The sequence below is a fragment of the Cryptomeria japonica genome, unplaced genomic scaffold (assembly GCF_030272615.1).
Source record: "Cryptomeria japonica unplaced genomic scaffold, Sugi_1.0 HiC_scaffold_74, whole genome shotgun sequence".
Lineage (NCBI taxonomy): Eukaryota > Viridiplantae > Streptophyta > Pinopsida > Cupressales > Cupressaceae > Cryptomeria > Cryptomeria japonica.
This window is the reverse complement of record NW_026728896.1, coordinates 347,501-366,648: the sequence shown is the minus strand read 5'-3', so window position 1 is coordinate 366,648 and position 19,148 is coordinate 347,501. Positions and strand designations below refer to the sequence as shown.

The 19,148-nt window shown below is 60.8% G+C and overlaps 2 non-coding genes across 2 annotated transcripts; both read left to right on the top strand.

The window, feature by feature from the left end:
* The first annotated feature begins 6,738 nt into the window (after positions 1-6,738).
* Positions 6,739-6,857, top strand: LOC131863999 (5S ribosomal RNA). Its single transcript, XR_009362891.1, has one exon. It is a non-coding gene; the product is annotated as a 5S ribosomal RNA (ribosomal RNA).
* Positions 6,858-14,661: 7,804 nt separating this feature from the next.
* LOC131863992 (5S ribosomal RNA) lies at positions 14,662-14,780 on the top strand. The gene has a single exon (XR_009362884.1). It is a non-coding gene; the product is annotated as a 5S ribosomal RNA (ribosomal RNA).
* Positions 14,781-19,148: the final 4,368 nt, after the last annotated feature.

Sequence of the window (19,148 nt, the reverse complement as noted above, 5' to 3'; positions counted from 1 at the left end):
CTCACTTGCGGATAGGGCAAAATCCGCCAAGCAACCCAAAAGCTAGACGGGGGCTCGAATCGAATCGCCTAGGCGGCCACAACAACGACGTGTTGGATCGACTACCAGTGCCAAACCATTCAGCAAGACTAGTCTGTGTCGAGGCCGGATAGAGATTCTCAGAGAGCGCCCGCATAGCATTTAGGAGACCTGCCGCGTCCCTCACACTCGACAAATGGTGGTGCACGTTTATAAATCCGAGCGATCCCAACCCTTTCAAGCACCAACATCGGTCGAGATAGAGGGGCACGGAGGGGGCTGCGTGAGACAACACAGTCCCCTATATAAGTTATTTGTCCGATTCTCACACATCCGAAGAATGGTCATCAAATCGGACAACAGCCCAAACTTCCGACTTCCGTCCCAGAAAGCCCAAGAGCTATCTAAAACGTTCATGGCCGGAACTCGATCGCGGCTATACCAGTCCGCCAAGCAACCCAAAAGCTAGACTGGAGCTCTAGTCGAATCACCTCTGTGGCCATTGCAAGGACGTGTTGGAGCGACTACCATTGCCGAACCATTCCGCAGGTCGAGTCCATACCAAGGCCGCATAGAGATTCACGATGAGCTCCTGCATAGCAATCAGGAGACTTGCCGTGTCCATCACAATCGATAAATCCTGGTGCAAGATTTTTGCATCCGAGCGCTCCAACCAGTCGAGCACCAGCATCAATCGACATAAACGGGCACGGGGGGAGGATGCTCGAGAACACTACCTCCCCTATATAAGTTATTTGTCCGATTCTCAAGCAGCCGAAGTCTGGTCATCGAATCGGGTCAAAGACCACAACTTCCGACTTTACCCACAATGCAAGTCATCGAATCGAACATCGGCCCCCGAGTCGGACTCCATGCGTATGTCAGGTCATCGGACCCAAATTCCGCCTTCCTGCGCATGGCGGGCCATCAATATCAACTCGGTCATCGGACCCAAACTCCGCCTTTTTGCGTATGGCACGCCTTCAAATCGGTCATCGGACCCAAATTCCGCCTTCCTGTGCATGGCGGGCCATCAACATCAACTCGGTCATCGGACCCAAATTCCGCCTTTCTGCGCATGGCACGCCATCAACTCGGTCATCGGACCCAAATTCCGCCTTCCTGCGCATGGCAGGTCATCGGACACAAATTCAGACCTCGCCAATATGCCTACGTATCGAATCGGTCATCGGACCCAACTTCCGACTTCATCCATACTGTAGGGTCTTTGAGGTTGGCGCGGTGCGCTCAACCCAGGGAGTCGACCCATCGAAGCATACACCTCCCCTATATAAGCTATTTGTCCGATTCCCACACCTGTGTAGTTTGCACCTCTGACCAGGACATCGACCCCAACTTCCGAACTCGACTGCAACGACGGCACCAGCGCCTTGGTGCGCACCTTGCGACGCACAGTCCCAACATTCGCCTTCCTGCACATGGCAGGTCATCGGACCCAAATTCCGACCTCGCGAGTATGCCTACATATCGAATCGGTCATCGGACCCAACTTCCGACTTCATCCATACCGTAGGGTCTTTGAGGTTGGCGCGGTGCGCTCAACCCGGGGAGTCGACCCAACGAAGCATACACCTCCCCTATATAAGCTATTTGTCCGATTCCCACACCTGTGTAGTTTGCACCTCCGATCAAGACATCGACCCCAACTTCCGAACTCGCCTCCAACGACCGAACCAGCGCCTTGGTGCGCACCTTGCAACGCACAGTGCCAACATTCGCCTTCCTGCACGTGGCAGGTCATCGGACCCAAATTCCGACCTCGCGAGTATGCCTACATATCGAATCGGTCATCGGACCCAACTTCCGACTTCATCCATACCGTAGGGTCTTTGAGGTTGGCGCGGTGCGCTCAACCCGGGGAGTCGACCCAACGAAGCATACACCTCCCCTATATAAGCTATTTGTCCGATTCCCACACCTGTGTAGCTTGCACCTCCGATCAGGACATCGACCCCAACTTCCGAACTCGACTAAAAAGACCGCACCAGCGCCTTGGTGTGCACCTTGCAACGCACAGTGTCAACATTCGCCTTCCTGCACATGGCAGGTCATCGGACCCAAATTCCGACCTCATGAGCATACCTACTAATCGAATCGGTCATCGGACCCAACTTCCGACTTCATCCATACCGTAGGGTCTTTGAGGTTGGCGCGGTGCGCTCAACCTGGGGAGTCGACCCATCGAAGCATACACCTCCCCTATATAAGCTATTTGTCCGATTCCGACACCTGTGTAGTTTGCACCTCCGCTCAGGACATCGACCCCAACTTCCGAACTCGCCTGCAACGACCGAACCAGCGCCTTGGTGCGCACCAAAAGTGCGCACTTTTGGAGGGCACTTTTGTGCGCTCCAAAGGTGCGCACTTTTGGAGGGCACTTTTCTGCGCTCCAAAGGTGCGCACTTTTGGAGGGCACTTTTTGGAGGGCACTTTTCTGCGCTCCAAAGGTGCGCACTTTTGGAGGGCACTTTTTGGAGGGCACTTTTCTGCGCTCCAAAGGTGCGCACTTTTGGAGGGCACTTTTTGGAGGGCACTTTTCTGCGCTCCAAAGGTGCGCACTTTTGGAGGGCACTTTTTGGAGGGCACTTTTCTGCGCTCCAAAGGTGCGCACTTTTGGAGGGCACTTTTTGGAGGGCACTTTTCTGCGCTCCAAAGGTGCGCACTTTTGGAGGGCACTTTTTGGAGGGCACTTTTCTGCGCTCCAAAGGTGCGCACTTTTGGAGGGCACTTTTTGGAGGGCACTTTTCTGCGCTCCAAAGGTGCGCACTTTTGGAGGGCACTTTTTGGAGGGCACTTTTCTGCGCTCCAAAGGTGCGCACTTTTGGAGGGCACTTTTTGGAGGGCACTTTTCTGCGCTCCAAAGGTGCGCACTTTTGGAGGGCACTTTTTGGAGGGCACTTTTCTGCGCTCCAAAGGTGCGCACTTTTGGAGGGCACTTTTGTGCACTCCAAAGGTGCGCACTTTTGGAGGGCACTTTTCCTGTGCTCCAAAGGTGCACACCTAGGTGAGCACCTTCGACCACACCTTGTAGCACACCAAACTCTGACTTTCGACTTCATCCGCAATGCAGGGTCTTTGAGGTTGGCGCAATGCGCACAACCAGGGGAGTCGACCCATCAAACCCAACACCTCCCCTATATAAGCTATTTGTCTGATTCTCATACATGCGTAGCCTGCAGGAGCAATTAGGACATCGACCCCAACTTTCGGCTTCTAAACGAAAACAAGGTCTTTGAGGTTGGTGTAATGCGAACAACTAGGGGAGTCAACCCATCAAACCCAACACCTCCCCTATATAAGCTATTTGTCTGATTCTCATACATGTGTAGTCTACAGGAGCAATTAGGACATCGACCCCAACTTTTGACTTCTTAACGAAAACAAGGTCTTTGAGGTTGACGTAATGCGCACAACCAGGGGAGTCGACCCATCAAACCCAACACCTCCCCTATATAAGCTATTTGTCCGATTCTCATACATGTGTAGCCTGCAGGAGCCATTAGGACATTGACCCCAACTTTTGACTTCTTAACGAAAACAAGGTCTTTGAGGTTGGCGTAATGCGCACAACCAAGGGAGTTGACCCATCAAACCCAACACCTCCCCTATATAAGCTATTTGTCTGATTCTCATACATGTGTAGCCTGCAACAACGATTAGGACATCCACCCCAACTTCTGAATTCGTCTGCGTTGACCGCACCAAAGGTGCACGCCTTGGTGCTCACCAAAATCCGACTTCCGACTTCTTCTGCTATGCGGGGTCTTTGAGGTTGGCGCAGTGCGCACAACCAGGGGAGTCAACCCACCGAATGCAACACCTCCCCTATATAAGCTATTTGTCTGATTCTCATACATGCGTAGACTGCAGCAATGATTAGGACATCCACCCCAACTTTTGACTTCTTAAACAAGACAGGGTCTTTGAAGTTGGTGCAGTGCACACAACCAGGGGAGTCGACCCATCAAACGCAACACCTCCCCTATATAAAGCTATTTGTCCGATTCTCATACGTGTAGTCTGCAGCAGCGATTAGGACATCGACCCCAACTTCCGAATTCGTTTGCATTGACCGCACCAAAGGTGCACGCCTTGGTGTGCACCCTGGAGTGCACTTTGGTGCTCACCTCGGTGCACACTTTGGTGTGCACCTCGGTGTGCACCAAAGGTGCGCACCTTGGAGCGCACCAAAGGTGTACACTTTGGAGCGCACCACATAGGGTCTTTGAGAGGTTGGCGCAGTGCGCACACCAAGGTGGGTGTTGAGGTGCGTGCCGAGGTGGGTGGGTGCTAGGGTGCGCTCCATGGTGGGTGCCAGGGTGGGTGCGTGCTAGGGTGGATTCCAAAGAGGGTCATAGGGTGGGTGCCAAGGTGGGTTGGTGATATAGTGGGTTCAAAGGTGGGTACTAGGGTGGGTTCCAAGGTGGGTCACAAGTTGGGTGCCAGGATGCGTGGGTGTTAGGTTGGGTGCCAAGGTGGGCTCCTGCGTGGGTGGGTGCTAGGGTGGGTTTCAAGGTGGACGCGAGGGCGGGTGCCAAGGTGGGTAACAAGTTGGGTGTTAGGATGGGTGAGTGCTAGAGTGGGTGCCAAGGTGGGTGGGTGCTAAGGTGGATGCCAAGGTGGTTCACAGGGTGGGTGGGTTCTAGGGTGAGTTCCAAGGTGGGTCACAGGTTCAGTGCTAGGGTGGGTGTCAAGGCGGGTGTCGAGGTGCCTGGGTGCTAGGGTGTGGATGCCAATGTGGGTCATAGGGTGGGTACTAGGGTGGGCTGCAATGTGGGTGCCAAGGTGGGTAACATGCTCGGTGGGTTCTAAATTGGGTGCCAGGGTGGGTGTGCACCCACCTTGCCCGAGGTGGGTGCCAAGGTGCCAGTGTGGGTGGGTGCTAAGGTGGATGCCAAGGTGGGTGAGAAGGTGGGTGATAGGTTGAGTGGTAGGATGGGTGGGTGCCAAGATGGGTCACAGGGTGGGTGCAAGGGTGGGTAGGTGCTAGGGTTGGTGTCAGGGTGGGTGGGTGCTAGGTTGGGTTCCAAGGTGGGTGCGAGGGTGAGTGTCAAGGTGGGTCACAGGTTAGGTGCTAGGATGGGTGAGTGCTAGGGTGCAAAGGTGCCAGGGTGGGTGCTAGGATGGGTCGATGCTAGGGTGAGTGGCAAGGTGGGTCCACAAGTGTCAAGGTGGGTGCCGAGGTGGGTGCCAAGTCGGCGACTGCTATGGTGGATGCCAAGGTGGGTCACGGGGTGGGTGCCAAGTTGCTAGGTTGGGTTCCAAGGTGGGTGCCAACGTGGGTGCTAGGGTGCGTGGGTTAAAGGGTGTGTCACAACGTGGGTGCCAGGATGGGTGCGCACCCACACTGGCCAAGACGGGTGCGGGTGCAAGGTTGGGTTCCAAGCCCGGTCACAGGCTGGGTGCTAGGATGGGTGGGTGCCAAGGTGGGCACCAGGGTGGGTGCACCCACCCTGGCCAAGGTGGGTCACGGGGTGGGTCCTAGGGTGGGTAACGGGGTGGGTACTAAGGTGCGTGCCAAGGTGGGTCATAGGGTGGGTGCCAAGGTGGGCACCAGGGTGGGTGTGCACCAACCCTAGCCAGGGTAGGTCACGGGGTGGTTGTCGGGGTGGGCGTCAAGGAGCCAAGGTGGGTGGCAAGTAGCCAAGTTGCGTGCCAAGGTGGGTGTCGGGGTGGGTGCCAAGGATCCAAGGTGGGTGCCAAGGAACCAAGGTGGGTGTCTGGGTGGGTGCCGAGGTGGGAGCCAGGGTGGGTCCCAAGGTGAGTGCAAAGGTGGGTGCCAGGGTCAAGGTGAGTGCCAATGTGGGTTCCAAGGTGCCAGGGTCAGGGTGAGTGCCAATGTGGGTTCAAAGGTGCTAAGTTGGGTGCGAGGTTGGGTGCGAGGGTGGGTGGGTGCCAAGGTGTGCTAGGTGGAAGCCCGGGTGGGTCGGCATCCCATGGGTGTCGAGTTGGGTGCCTGATGGGTGCTTCTTGTCAAGTTTTAGTCGTCGGGACTCATTTTGAGCCTTAGAGGTCGTTTCTTGTCCGGTTGCCCTGTCTTCGACCTGGGAACCCAATTTTGGTCCTCGGGTCCCATTTTTTTTTGTCTCGCATCCCACTTTTGGCCTGTGGCCTTTTCGGGGTCGATTCTCGTTTTGGGCATCAGAGCATGTTTCTTCTCCTAAAACCCAATATTTGTTTATTAAGTCTCGGAACACATTTTTGTTCTCGTGGACCCATCATGGGTCTTGGAACGCATTTGTGGTCCTTGGGTCCCATTTTGCATCCCGAAACTTGTGTTTTGGTGCTTGATCCCTATTTTGGGTGCCCACCTTGCACCAAGTGCGCACCCGGGGCAAACCGAGCGCCTTGGTGCACCGGGGCAAGATCGAGCGTGCACCCGAGGCGCCCCGAACATGCACCAAGGTGCACTCGGCCCACATGTGAGCGCAGGTCGTTGCGCCCGAGGTGGTGTGTGGGCACCGCGTTGCAGACGGGACACTGCACGCACACGACGCCCCCTCCAGGTGCACGCACGTAGGCCGGGCCGGGTGCACACCCGACGCCCTAGCAAGGTGCGCGCACCCGGGCAGGGCTCACACTTGGCGAACGGGGCGCACTTCGCGAGGGAGGGTGTGCACCTCGACGGGGGTGGGTGGCCGGGGTGGATTCGCACGTGGGTCGCGGTTTGCTAAGTACACACTGCGACAAGCTCATAACGGGTGCGATCATACCAGCGTTAGTGCACCGGATCCCATCAGAACTCCGCAGTTAAGCGCGCTTGGGCCGGAGTAGTACTGGGATGGGTGACCTCCCGGGAAGTCCCGGTGTTGCACCCTTTTTTAGTTTTTCGCCGGGCGTCGCAATGCTATTTGAATAAACCTTTTGCCCGTTTGCGTTCTCGTCGGGGCCGGGCCGGGCCGGGGTGCGCTGCCCGCACTACCGCGCGCGCGGGGGCGACACCGAGCGCGCACCCGAGGCGCCCCGAGCACACAGGCCACGGTGCAACCCGGGCGTTGTGCGCGCACCCCGGTGCGCCCGAGGTGCTGCGCGCGCACCCAGGTGAAATCGGTGTGCACCTCGGCCAGTGCGCGCTCGGTCGAGTCGCGCACGTTGGCCAAGGTGCACGGTGATGTTTCTTACTCTAAGGTTCCGCACCAGACGCCCGGGACAGGTGAGCGAAGCTGGGCGGGGCCGGGTGCGCGGCCGGGGCAGGTGCACGCAGCTGGAGAGAGCTTTGGAGCACACTTCGGAGCGCACCAATGATGCGCTCCATTCAAAAGTTTCCTGAAAAGGCAAAAAAAGTTGAGATTATAGAATTTCCCACTTGAGAGATTGTAAAAAAAAAAAATTTAAAATGAAGGAAACGCGGGTGCCAAGGTGTGCGCAGCCCAGCCAAGGTGTGCGCACCAAGGCGCCCACCCTGGCGAAGGTGCACGCAAGGTGCGCACCCGAGGCAAACCGGACAATTAACCCAACTTTCGACTTCGCGCGCACCTTGGAGCGCACTTCGGAGCGCTCCTTGGTGCGCACCAATCTTGGGCACCTCGGAGTGCACCATGGCGCCCACCAAGGTGCGCACCCGGGGCAAACCGAGCTCCGACTTCGTGCGCACCTTGGAGCGCACGAAAGGTGCGCACCATGGCGCCCACCAAGGTGCGCAGCCCAGCCAAGGCGTGCGCATCAAGGTGCGCACCCTGGCGAAGGTGCGCACCCGGGGCAAACCGAGCTCCGACTTCGTGCGCACCTTGGAGCGCACAAAAGGTGCGCAACCCAGCCAAGGTGTGCGCACCCCGGTCAAACCGAGCTCCGAATCGTGCGCACCAGAGGTGCACGCCATCGTGCGCACCTTGGAGCACACTTCGGAGCCCTCCTTGGTGCGCGCCGATGTTGCGCACCTCGGAGCGCACCCGGGGAAAACAATGCAATTAACCCGACTTTCGACTTCGTGGGCACCTCGGAGCGCTCTCGGGTTCGCACCTCGGAGCACACCGAGGTGCGCACCTTTGATGCGCTGCCTTCACCAATTTCCAGAAAAGGCAAGAAAACATTGAGAAGGTGTGCGCACCGAGGTGCCCACCCTGGCGAAGGTGCACGCGAGGTGCGCACCCGGGGCAAACCGGGCTCCGACTTCGTGCACGCCGCACCTTGGAGCACACTTCGGAGCGCTCCTTGGTGCGCACCAGGGCGCGCAACCCAGCCGAGGTGCCCACCCCGGCGAAGGTGCACGCGAGGTGCGCACCCGGGGCAAACCGGGCTCCGACTTCGTGCACGCCATGGTGCCCACCGCGGCGAAGGTGCACGCGAGGTGCGCACCCGGGGCAAACCGGGCTCCGACTTCGTGCACGCCGCACCTTGGAGCACACTTCGGAGCGCTCCTTGGTGCGCACCATGGTGCCCACCAGGGCGCGCAACCCCGCCGAAGGTGCACGCGAGGTGCGCACCCGGGGCAAACCGGGCTCCGACTTCGTGCACGCCGCACCTTGGAGCACACTTCGGAGCGCTCCTTGGTGCGCACCATGGTGCCCACCAGGGCGCGCAACCCCGCCGAAGGTGCACGCGAGGTGCGCACCCGGGGCAAACCGGGCTCCGACTTCGTGCACGCCATGGTGCGCACCGCGGCGAAGGTGCGCACCCGGGGCAAACCGGGCTCCGACTTCGTGCACGCCGCACCTTGGAGCACACTTCGGAGCGCTCCTTGGTGCGCACCAGGGCGCGCAACCCAGCCGAGGTGCCCACCCCGGCGAAGGTGCACGCGAGGTGCGTACCCGGGGCAAACCGGGCTCCGACTTCGTGCACGCCGCACCTTGGAGCACACTTCGGAGCGCTCCTTGGTGCGCACCATGGTGCCCACCAGGCCGCGCAACCCAGCCAAGGTGTGCGCACCAAGGTGCACGCGAGGTGCGCACCCGGGGCAAACCGGGGTCCGACTTCGTGCACGCCGCACCTTGGAGCACACATCGGGGCGCTCCCGGGTTCGCACCGGCGTTGCGCACCGTGGTGGGCACCTCGGAGCACACCAAGGTGGGCAGCGAGGTGCGCACCTTTGATGCGATGCCTTCACTAATTTCCATAAAAGGCAAAAAAAAAACGAGATTTTAAAATTTCCGTTTTGAAAGATAGTGAGAAAAAGGGAATGCTGGTGCCATCTTGAGCCCGCCCTGGTGCGCAGCCCAGCCAAGGTGTGCGCACCAAGGTGCCCACCCTGGCGAAGGTGCGCGCCCGGGCAATTAACCCAACTTCCAACTTCGCGCGCGCCAGGGTGGGAGCGCACCCAACAACCGGGCCTGGGAAGAGCCAATGCGAGAAACCCCACCAAACGCTCTGACAAAAAAAGAGGGGGCGCTCCAGTAACCCCGCTTCGGAGCGCACCCTGGGCAAACCCAGCCAAGGTGCCCACCCCGGCCAAGGTGCAGGCGAGGTGCGCACCCGGGGCAAACCGGGCTCCGACAACGTGCACGCCGCACCTTGGAGCACACTTCGTAGCGCTCCCGGGTGCGCACCTCAGAGCACACCAAGGTGGGCAGCGAGGTGCGCACCTTTGATGCGCTGCCTTCACTAATTTCCAGAAAAGGCAAAAAAAAAAGGAGATTTTAAAATTTCCGTTTTGAAAGATAGTGAAAAAAACGGAACGCGCGTGCCATCTTGAGCCCGCCCTGGTGCGCAGCCCAGGTAAGGTGCCCACCCTGGCAAAGGTGCGCACCCGGGCAATTAACCCTACTTCCGACTTCGTGCGCGCCAGGGTGGCAACCGGGCCTCGGAAGAGCCAATGCGAGAAACCCCACCAAACGCTCCGACAAAAAAAGAGGCGGCGCTCCAATAACCCCGCTTCGGAGCGCAGCCGGGGCAAACCCAGCCAAGGTGCCCACCCCGACGAAGGTGCACGCGAGGTGCGCACCCGGGGCAAACCGGGCTCCGACAACGTGCACGCAGCACCTTGGAGCACACTTCGAAGCACTCCCGGGTGCCCACCGGCGTTGCGCACCGTGGTGGGCAGCGAGGTGCGCACCTTTGATGCGCTGCCTTCACTAATTTCCAGAAAAAGGCAAAAAAAAATGAGATTTTAAAATTTCCGTTTTGAAAGATAGTGAAAAAAAAGGAACGCGGGTGCCATCTTGAGCCCGCCCTGGTGCGCAGCCCAGGCAAGGCATGCGCACCAAGGTGCCCACCCGAGGTGCACACCCGGGGCAAACCGGGCTCCGACTTCGTGCAGGCCGCACCTTGGAGCACACTTCGGAGCGCTCCTTGGTGCGCACCATGGTGCCCACCAGGGCGCGCAACCCAGCCAAGGTCTGCACACCAAGGTGCCCACCCCGGCGAAGGTGCACGCGAGGTGCGCACCCGGGGCAAACCGGGCTCCGACTTCGTGCACGCCATGGTGCCCACCGCGGCGAAGGTGCACGCGAGGTGCGCACCCGGGGCAAACCGGGCTCCGACTTCGTGCACGCCGCACCTTGGAGCACACTTCGGAGCGCTCCTTGGTGCGCACCATGGTGCCCACCAGGGCGCGCAACCCAGCCAAGGTGTGCGCACCAAGGTGCACGCGAGGTGCGCACCCGGGGCAAACCGGGGTCCGACTTCGTGCACGCCGCACCTTGGAGCACACATCGGAGCGCTCCCAGGTTCGCACCAGCGTTGCGCACCTTTGATGCGCTGCCTTCACTAATTTCCAGAAAAGGCAAAAAAAAACGATATTTTAAAATTTCCGTTCTGAAAGATAGTGAAAAAAACGGAACGCGGGTGCCATCTTGAGCCCTTCCTGGTGCGCAGCCCAGGCAAGTTGTGCGCACCAAGGTGCCCACCCTGGCGGAGGTGCGCGCCCGGGGCAAACCGGGCTCCGACTTCGTGCACTGCATGGTGCCCACCAAGGCGCGCAACCCAGCCAAGGTGCCCACCGCAGCGAAGGTGCACGCGAGGTGCACACCCGGGGCAAACCGGGCTCCGACTTCGTGCACGCCGCACCTTGGAGCACACTTCAGAGCGCTCCTTGGTGCGCACCAGGGCGCGCAACCCAGCCGAGGTGCCCACCCCGGCGAAGGTGCACGCGAGGTGCGCACCCGGGGCAAACCGGGCTCCGACTTCGTGCACGCCATGGTGCCCACCGCGGCGAAGGTGCGCACCCGGGGCAAACCGGGCTCCGACTTCGTGCACGCCGCACCTTGGAGCACACTTCGGAGCGCTCCTTGGTGCGCACCATGGTGCCCACCAGGCCGCGCAACCCAGCCAAGGTGTGCGCACCAAGGTGCACGCGAGGTGCGCACCCGGGGCAAACCGGGGTCCGACTTCGTGCATGCCGCACCTTGGAGCACACATCGGGGCGCTCCCGGGTTCGCACCGGCGTTGCGCACCGTGGTGGGCACCTCGGAGCACACCAAGGTGGGCAGCGAGGTGCGCACCTTTGATGCGATGCCTTCACTAATTTCCATAAAAGGCAAAAAAAAAACGAGATTTTAAAATTTCCGTTTTGAAAGATAGTGAGAAAAAGGGAATGCTGGTGCCATCTTGAGCCCGCCCTGGTGCGCAGCCCAGCCAAGGTTTGCGCACCAAGGTGCCCACCCTGGCGAAGGTGCGCGCCCGGGCAATTAACCCAACTTCCAACTTCGCGCGCGCCAGGGTGGGAGCGCACCCAACAACCGGGCCTGGGAAGAGCCAATGCGAGAAACCCCACCAAACTCTCTGACAAAAAAAGAGGGGGCGCTCCAGTAACCCCGCTTCGGAGCGCACCCTGGGCAAACCCAGCCAAGGTGCCCACCCCGGCCAAGGTGCAGGCGAGGTGCGCACCCGGGGCAAACCGGGCTCCGACAACGTGCACGCCGCACCTTGGAGCACACTTCGTAGCGCTCCCGGGTGCGCACCTCAGAGCACACCAAGGTGGGCAGCGAGGTGCGCACCTTTGATGCGCTGCCTTCACTAATTTCCAGAAAAGGCAAAAAAAAAAGGAGATTTTAAAATTTCCGTTTTGAAAGATAGTGAAAAAAACGGAACGCGCGTGCCATCTTGAGCCCGCCCTGGTGCGCAGCCCAGGTAAGGTGCCACCCTGGCAAAGGTGCGCACCCGGGCAATTAACCCTACTTCCGACTTCGTGCGCGCCAGGGTGGCAACCGGGCCTCGGAAGAGCCAATGCGAGAAACCCCACCAAACGCTCCGACAAAAAAAGAGGCGGCGCTCCAATAACCCCGCTTCGGAGCGCAGCCGGGGCAAACCAAGCCAAGGTGCCCACCCCGACGAAGGTGCACGCGAGGTGCGCACCCGGGGCAAACCGGGCTCCGACAACGTGCACGCAACACCTTGGAGCACACTTCGAAGCACTCCCGGGTGCCCACCGGCGTTGCGCACCGTGGTGGGCAGCGAGGTGCGCACCTTTGATGCGCTGCCTTCACTAATTTCCAGAAAAAGGCAAAAAAAAATGAGATTTTAAAATTTCCGTTTTGAAAGATAGTGAAAAAAAAGGAACGCGGGTGCCATCTTGAGCCCGCCCTGGTGCGCAGCCCAGGCAAGGCATGCGCACCAAGGTGCCCACCCGAGGTGCACACCCGGGGCAAACCGGGCTCCGACTTCGTGCAGGCCGCACCTTGGAGCACACTTCGGAGCGCTCCTTGGTGCGCACCATGGTGCCCACCAGGGCGCACCCGGGGCAAACCGGGCTCCGACTTTGTGCACGCCGCACCTTGGAGCACACATCGGAGCGCTCCCAGGTTCGCACCAGCGTTGCGCACCTTTGATGCGCTGCCTTCACTAATTTCCAGAAAAGGCAAAAAAAAACGATATTTTAAAATTTCCGTTCTGAAAGATAGTGAAAAAAACGGAACGCGGGTGCCATCTTGAGCCCTTCCTGGTGCGCAGCCCAGGCAAGTTGTGCGCACCAAGGTGCCCACCCTGGCGGAGGTGCGCGCCCGGGGCAAACCGGGCTCCGACTTCGTGCACTGCATGGTGCCCACCAAGGCGCGCAACCCAGCCAAGGTGCCCACCGCAGCGAAGGTGCACGCGAGGTGCGCACCCGAGGTGCACACCCGGGGCAAACCGGGCTCCGACTTCGTGCACGCCGCACCTTGGAGCACACTTCAGAGCGCTCCTTGGTACGCACCAGGGCGCGCAACCCAGCCAAGGTGCTCACCCCGGCGAAGGTGCACGCGAGGTGCGCACCCGGGGCAAACCGGGCTCGGACTTCGTGCACGCCGCACCTTGGAGCACACATCGGAGCGCTCCCGGGTTCGCACCAGCATTGCGCACCTTTGATGCGCTGCCTTCACTAATTTCCAGAAAAGGCAAAAAAAAGAAAAAAATGAGATTTTAAAATTTCCGTTTTGAAAGATAGTGAAAAAAACGGAACGCGGGTGCCATCTTGAGCCCGCCCTGGTGTGCAGCCCAGGCAAGTTGTGCGCACCAAGGCACCCACCCTGGCCAAGGTGGGTCACGGGGTGGGTCCTAGGGTGGGTAACGGGGTGGGTACTAAGGTGCGTGCCAAGGTGGGTCATAGGGTGGGTGCCAAGGTGGGCACCAGGGTGGGTGTGCACCAACCCTAGCCAGGGTAGGTCACGGGGTGGTTGTCGGGGTGGGCGTCAAGGAGCCAAGATGGGTGGCAAGTAGCCAAGTTGCGTGCCAAGGTGGGTGTCGGGGTGGGTGCCAAGGATCCAAGGTGGGTGCCAAGGAACCAAGGTGGGTGTCTGGGTGGGTGCCGAGGTGGGAGCCAGGGTGGGTCCCAAGGTGAGTGCAAAGGTGGGTGCCAGGGTCAAGGTGAGTGCCAATGTGGGTTCCAAGGTGCCAGGGTCAGGGTGAGTGCCAATGTGGGTTCAAAGGTGCTAAGTTGGGTGCGAGGTTGGGTGCGAGGGTGGGTGGGTGCCAAGGTGTGCTAGGTGGAAGCCCGGGTGGGTCGGCATCCCATGGGTGTCGAGTTGGGTGCCTGATGGGTGCTTCTTGTCAAGTTTTAGTCGCCGGGACTCATTTCGAGCCTTAGAGGTCGTTTCTTGTCCGGTTGCCCTGTCTTCGACCTGGGAACCCAATTTTGGTCCTCGGGTCCCATTTTTTTTTGTCTCGCATCCCACTTTTGGCCTGTGGCCTTTTCGGGGTCGATTCTCGTTTTGGGCATCAGAGCATGTTTCTTCTCCTAAAACCCAATATTTGTTTATTAAGTCTCGGAACACATTTTTGTTCTCGTGGACCCATCATGGGTCTTGGAACGCATTTGTGGTCCTTGGGTCCCATTTTGCATCCCGAAACTTGTGTTTTGGTGCTTGATCCCTATTTTGGGTGCCCACCTTGCACCAAGTGCGCACCCGGGGCAAACCGAGCGCCTTGGTGCACCGGGGCAAGATCGAGCGTGCACCCGAGGCGCCCCGAACATGCACCAAGGTGCACTCGGCCCACATGTGAGCGCAGGTCGTTGCGCCCGAGGTGGTGTGTGGGCACCGCGTTGCAGACGGGACACTGCACGCACACGACGCCCCCTCCAGGTGCACGCACGTAGGCCGGGCCGGGTGCACACCCGACGCCCTAGCAAGGTGCGCGCACCCGGGCAGGGCTCACACTTGGCGAACGGGGCGCACTTCGCGAGGGAGGGTGTGCACCTCGACGGGGGTGGGTGGCCGGGGTGGATTCGCACGTGGGTCGCGGTTTGCTAAGTACACACTGCGACAAGCTCATAACGGGTGCGATCATACCAGCGTTAGTGCACCGGATCCCATCAGAACTCCGCAGTTAAGCGCGCTTGGGCCGGAGTAGTACTGGGATGGGTGACCTCCCGGGAAGTCCCGGTGTTGCACCCTTTTTTAGTTTTTCGCCGGGCGTCGCAATGCTATTTGAATAAACCTTTTGCCCGTTTGCGTTCTCGTCGGGGCCGGGCCGGGCCGGGGTGCGCTGCCCGCACTACCGCGCGCGCGGGGGCGACACCGAGCGCGCACCCGAGGCGCCCCGAGCACACAGGCCACGGTGCAACCCGGGCGTTGTGCGCGCACCCCGGTGCGCCCGAGGTGCTGCGCGCGCACCCAGGTGAAATCGGTGTGCACCTCGGCCAGTGCGCGCTCGGTCGAGTCGCGCACGTTGGCCAAGGTGCACGGTGATGTTTCTTACTCTAAGGTTCCGCACCAGACGCCCGGGACAGGTGAGCGAAGCTGGGCGGGGCCGGGTGCGCGGCCGGGGCAGGTGCACGCAGCTGGAGAGAGCTTTGGAGCACACTTCGGAGCGCACCAATGATGCGCTCCATTCAAAAGTTTCCTGAAAAGGCAAAAAAAGTTGAGATTATAGAATTTCCCACTTGAGAGATTGTAAAAAAAAAAAATTTAAAATGAAGGAAACGCGGGTGCCAAGGTGTGCGCAGCCCAGCCAAGGTGTGCGCACCAAGGCGCCCACCCTGGCGAAGGTGCACGCAAGGTGCGCACCCGAGGCAAACCGGACAATTAACCCAACTTTCGACTTCGCGCGCACCTTGGAGCGCACTTCGGAGCGCTCCTTGGTGCGCACCAATCTTGGGCACCTCGGAGTGCACCATGGCGCCCACCAAGGTGCGCACCCGGGGCAAACCGAGCTCCGACTTCGTGCGCACCTTGGAGCGCACGAAAGGTGCGCACCATGGCGCCCACCAAGGTGCGCAGCCCAGCCAAGGCGTGCGCATCAAGGTGCGCACCCTGGCGAAGGTGCGCACCCGGGGCAAACCGAGCTCCGACTTCGTGCGCACCTTGGAGCGCACAAAAGGTGCGCAACCCAGCCAAGGTGTGCGCACCCCGGTCAAACCGAGCTCCGAATCGTGCGCACCAGAGGTGCACGCCATCGTGCGCACCTTGGAGCACACTTCGGAGCCCTCCTTGGTGCGCGCCGATGTTGCGCACCTCGGAGCGCACCCGGGGAAAACAATGCAATTAACCCGACTTTCGACTTCGTGGGCACCTCGGAGCGCTCTCGGGTTCGCACCTCGGAGCACACCGAGGTGCCCACCCTGGCGAAGGTGCACGCGAGGTGCGCACCCGGGGCAAACCGGGCTCCGACTTCGTGCACGCCGCACCTTGGAGCACACTTCGGAGCGCTCCTTGGTGCGCACCAGGGCGCGCAACCCAGCCGAGGTGCCCACCCCGGCGAAGGTGCACGCGAGGTGCGCACCCGGGGCAAACCGGGCTCCGACTTCGTGCACGCCATGGTGCCCACCGCGGCGAAGGTGCACGCGAGGTGCGCACCCGGGGCAAACCGGGCTCCGACTTCGTGCACGCCGCACCTTGGAGCACACTTCGGAGCGCTCCTTGGTGCGCACCATGGTGCCCACCAGGGCGCGCAACCCCGCCGAAGGTGCACGCGAGGTGCGCACCCGGGGCAAACCGGGCTCCGACTTCGTGCACGCCGCACCTTGGAGCACACTTCGGAGCGCTCCTTGGTGCGCACCATGGTGCCCACCAGGGCGCGCAACCCCGCCGAAGGTGCACGCGAGGTGCGCACCCGGGGCAAACCGGGCTCCGACTTCGTGCACGCCATGGTGCGCACCGCGGCGAAGGTGCGCACCCGGGGCAAACCGGGCTCCGACTTCGTGCACGCCGCACCTTGGAGCACACTTCGGAGCGCTCCTTGGTGCGCACCAGGGCGCGCAACCCAGCCGAGGTGCCCACCCCGGCGAAGGTGCACGCGAGGTGCGTACCCGGGGCAAACCGGGCTCCGACTTCGTGCACGCCGCACCTTGGAGCACACTTCGGAGCGCTCCTTGGTGCGCACCATGGTGCCCACCAGGCCGCGCAACCCAGCCAAGGTGTGCGCACCAAGGTGCACGCGAGGTGCGCACCCGGGGCAAACCGGGGTCCGACTTCGTGCACGCCGCACCTTGGAGCACACATCGGGGCGCTCCCGGGTTCGCACCGGCGTTGCGCACCGTGGTGGGCACCTCGGAGCACACCAAGGTGGGCAGCGAGGTGCGCACCTTTGATGCGATGCCTTCACTAATTTCCATAAAAGGCAAAAAAAAAACGAGATTTTAAAATTTCCGTTTTGAAAGATAGTGAGAAAAAGGGAATGCTGGTGCCATCTTGAGCCCGCCCTGGTGCGCAGCCCAGCCAAGGTGTGCGCACCAAGGTGCCCACCCTGGCGAAGGTGCGCGCCCGGGCAATTAACCCAACTTCCAACTTCGCGCGCGCCAGGGTGGGAGCGCACCCAACAACCGGGCCTGGGAAGAGCCAATGCGAGAAACCCCACCAAACGCTCTGACAAAAAAAGAGGGGGCGCTCCAGTAACCCCGCTTCGGAGCGCACCCTGGGCAAACCCAGCCAAGGTGCCCACCCCGGCCAAGGTGCAGGCGAGGTGCGCACCCGGGGCAAACCGGGCTCCGACAACGTGCACGCCGCACCTTGGAGCACACTTCGTAGCGCTCCCGGGTGCGCACCTCAGAGCACACCAAGGTGGGCAGCGAGGTGCGCACCTTTGATGCGCTGCCTTCACTAATTTCCAGAAAAGGCAAAAAAAAAAGGAGATTTTAAAATTTCCGTTTTGAAAGATAGTGAAAAAAACGGAACGCGCGTGCCATCTTGAGCCCGCCCTGGTGCGCAGCCCAGGTAAGGTGCCCACCCTGGCAAAGGTGCGCACCCGGGCAATTAACCCTACTTCCGACTTCGTGCGCGCCAGGGTGGCAACCGGGCCTCGGAAGAGCCAATGCGAGAAACCCCACCAAACGCTCCGACAAAAAAAGAGGCGGCGCTCCAATAACCCCGCTTCGGAGCGCAGCCGGGGCAAACCCAGCCAAGGTGCCCACCCCGACGAAGGTGCACGCGAGGTGCGCACCCGGGGCAAACCGGGCTCCGACAACGTGCACGCAGCACCTTGGAGCACACTTCGAAGCACTCCCGGGTGCCCACCGGCGTTGCGCACCGTGGTGGGCAGCGAGGTGCGCACCTTTGATGCGCTGCCTTCACTAATTTCCAGAAAAAGGCAAAAAAAAATGAGATTTTAAAATTTCCGTTTTGAAAGATAGTGAAAAAAAAGGAACGCGGGTGCCATCTTGAGCCCGCCCTGGTGCGCAGCCCAGGCAAGGCATGCGCACCAAGGTGCCCACCCGAGGTGCACACCCGGGGCAAACCGGGCTCCGACTTCGTGCAGGCCGCACCTTGGAGCACACTTCGGAGCGCTCCTTGGTGCGCACCATGGTGCCCACCAGGGCGCGCAACCCAGCCAAGGTCTGCACACCAAGGTGCCCACCCCGGCGAAGGTGCACGCGAGGTGCGCACCCGGGGCAAACCGGGCTCCGACTTCGTGCACGCCATGGTGCCCACCGCGGCGAAGGTGCACGCGAGGTGCGCACCCGGGGCAAACCGGGCTCCGACTTCGTGCACGCCGCACCTTGGAGCACACTTCGGAGCGCTCCTTGGTGCGCACCATGGTGCCCACCAGGGCGCGCAACCCAGCCAAGGTGTGCGCACCAAGGTGCACGCGAGGTGCGCACCCGGGGCAAACCGGGGTCCGACTTCGTGCACGCCGCACCTTGGAGCACACATCGGAGCGCTCCCAGGTTCGCACCAGCGTTGCGCACCTTTGATGCGCTGCCTTCACTAATTTCCAGAAAAGGCAAAAAAAAACGAGATTTTAAAATTTCCGTTCTGAAAGATAGTGAAAAAAACGGAACGCGGGTGCCATCTTGAGCCCTTCCTGGTGCGCAGCCCAGGCAAGTTGTGCGCACCAAGGTGCCCACCCTGGCGGAGGTGCGCGCCCGGGGCAATCCGGGCTCCGACTTCGTGCACTGCATGGTGCCCACCAAGGCGCGCAACCCAGCCAAGGTGCCCACCGCAGCGAAGGTGCACGCGAGGTGCGCACCCGAGGTGCACACCCGGGGCAAACCGGGCTCCGACTTCGTGCACGCCGCACCTTGGAGCACACTTCAGAGCGCTCCTTGGTGCGCACCAGGGCGCGCAACCCAACCAAGGTCTGCACACCAAGGTGCTCACCCCGGCGAAGGTGCACGCGAGGTGCGCACCCGGGGCAAACCGGGCTCGGACTTCGTGCACGCCGCACCTTGGAGCACACATCGGAGCGCTCCCGGGTTCGCACCAGCATTGCGCACCTTTGATGCGCTCCAATAACCCCACTTCGGAGCGCACCAGAAACCCCACTGGACGCTTGGGCAAAAATGTAATGCGCACCCGAAGCCCCTACCCAGAAATCCCCAGTTCGGA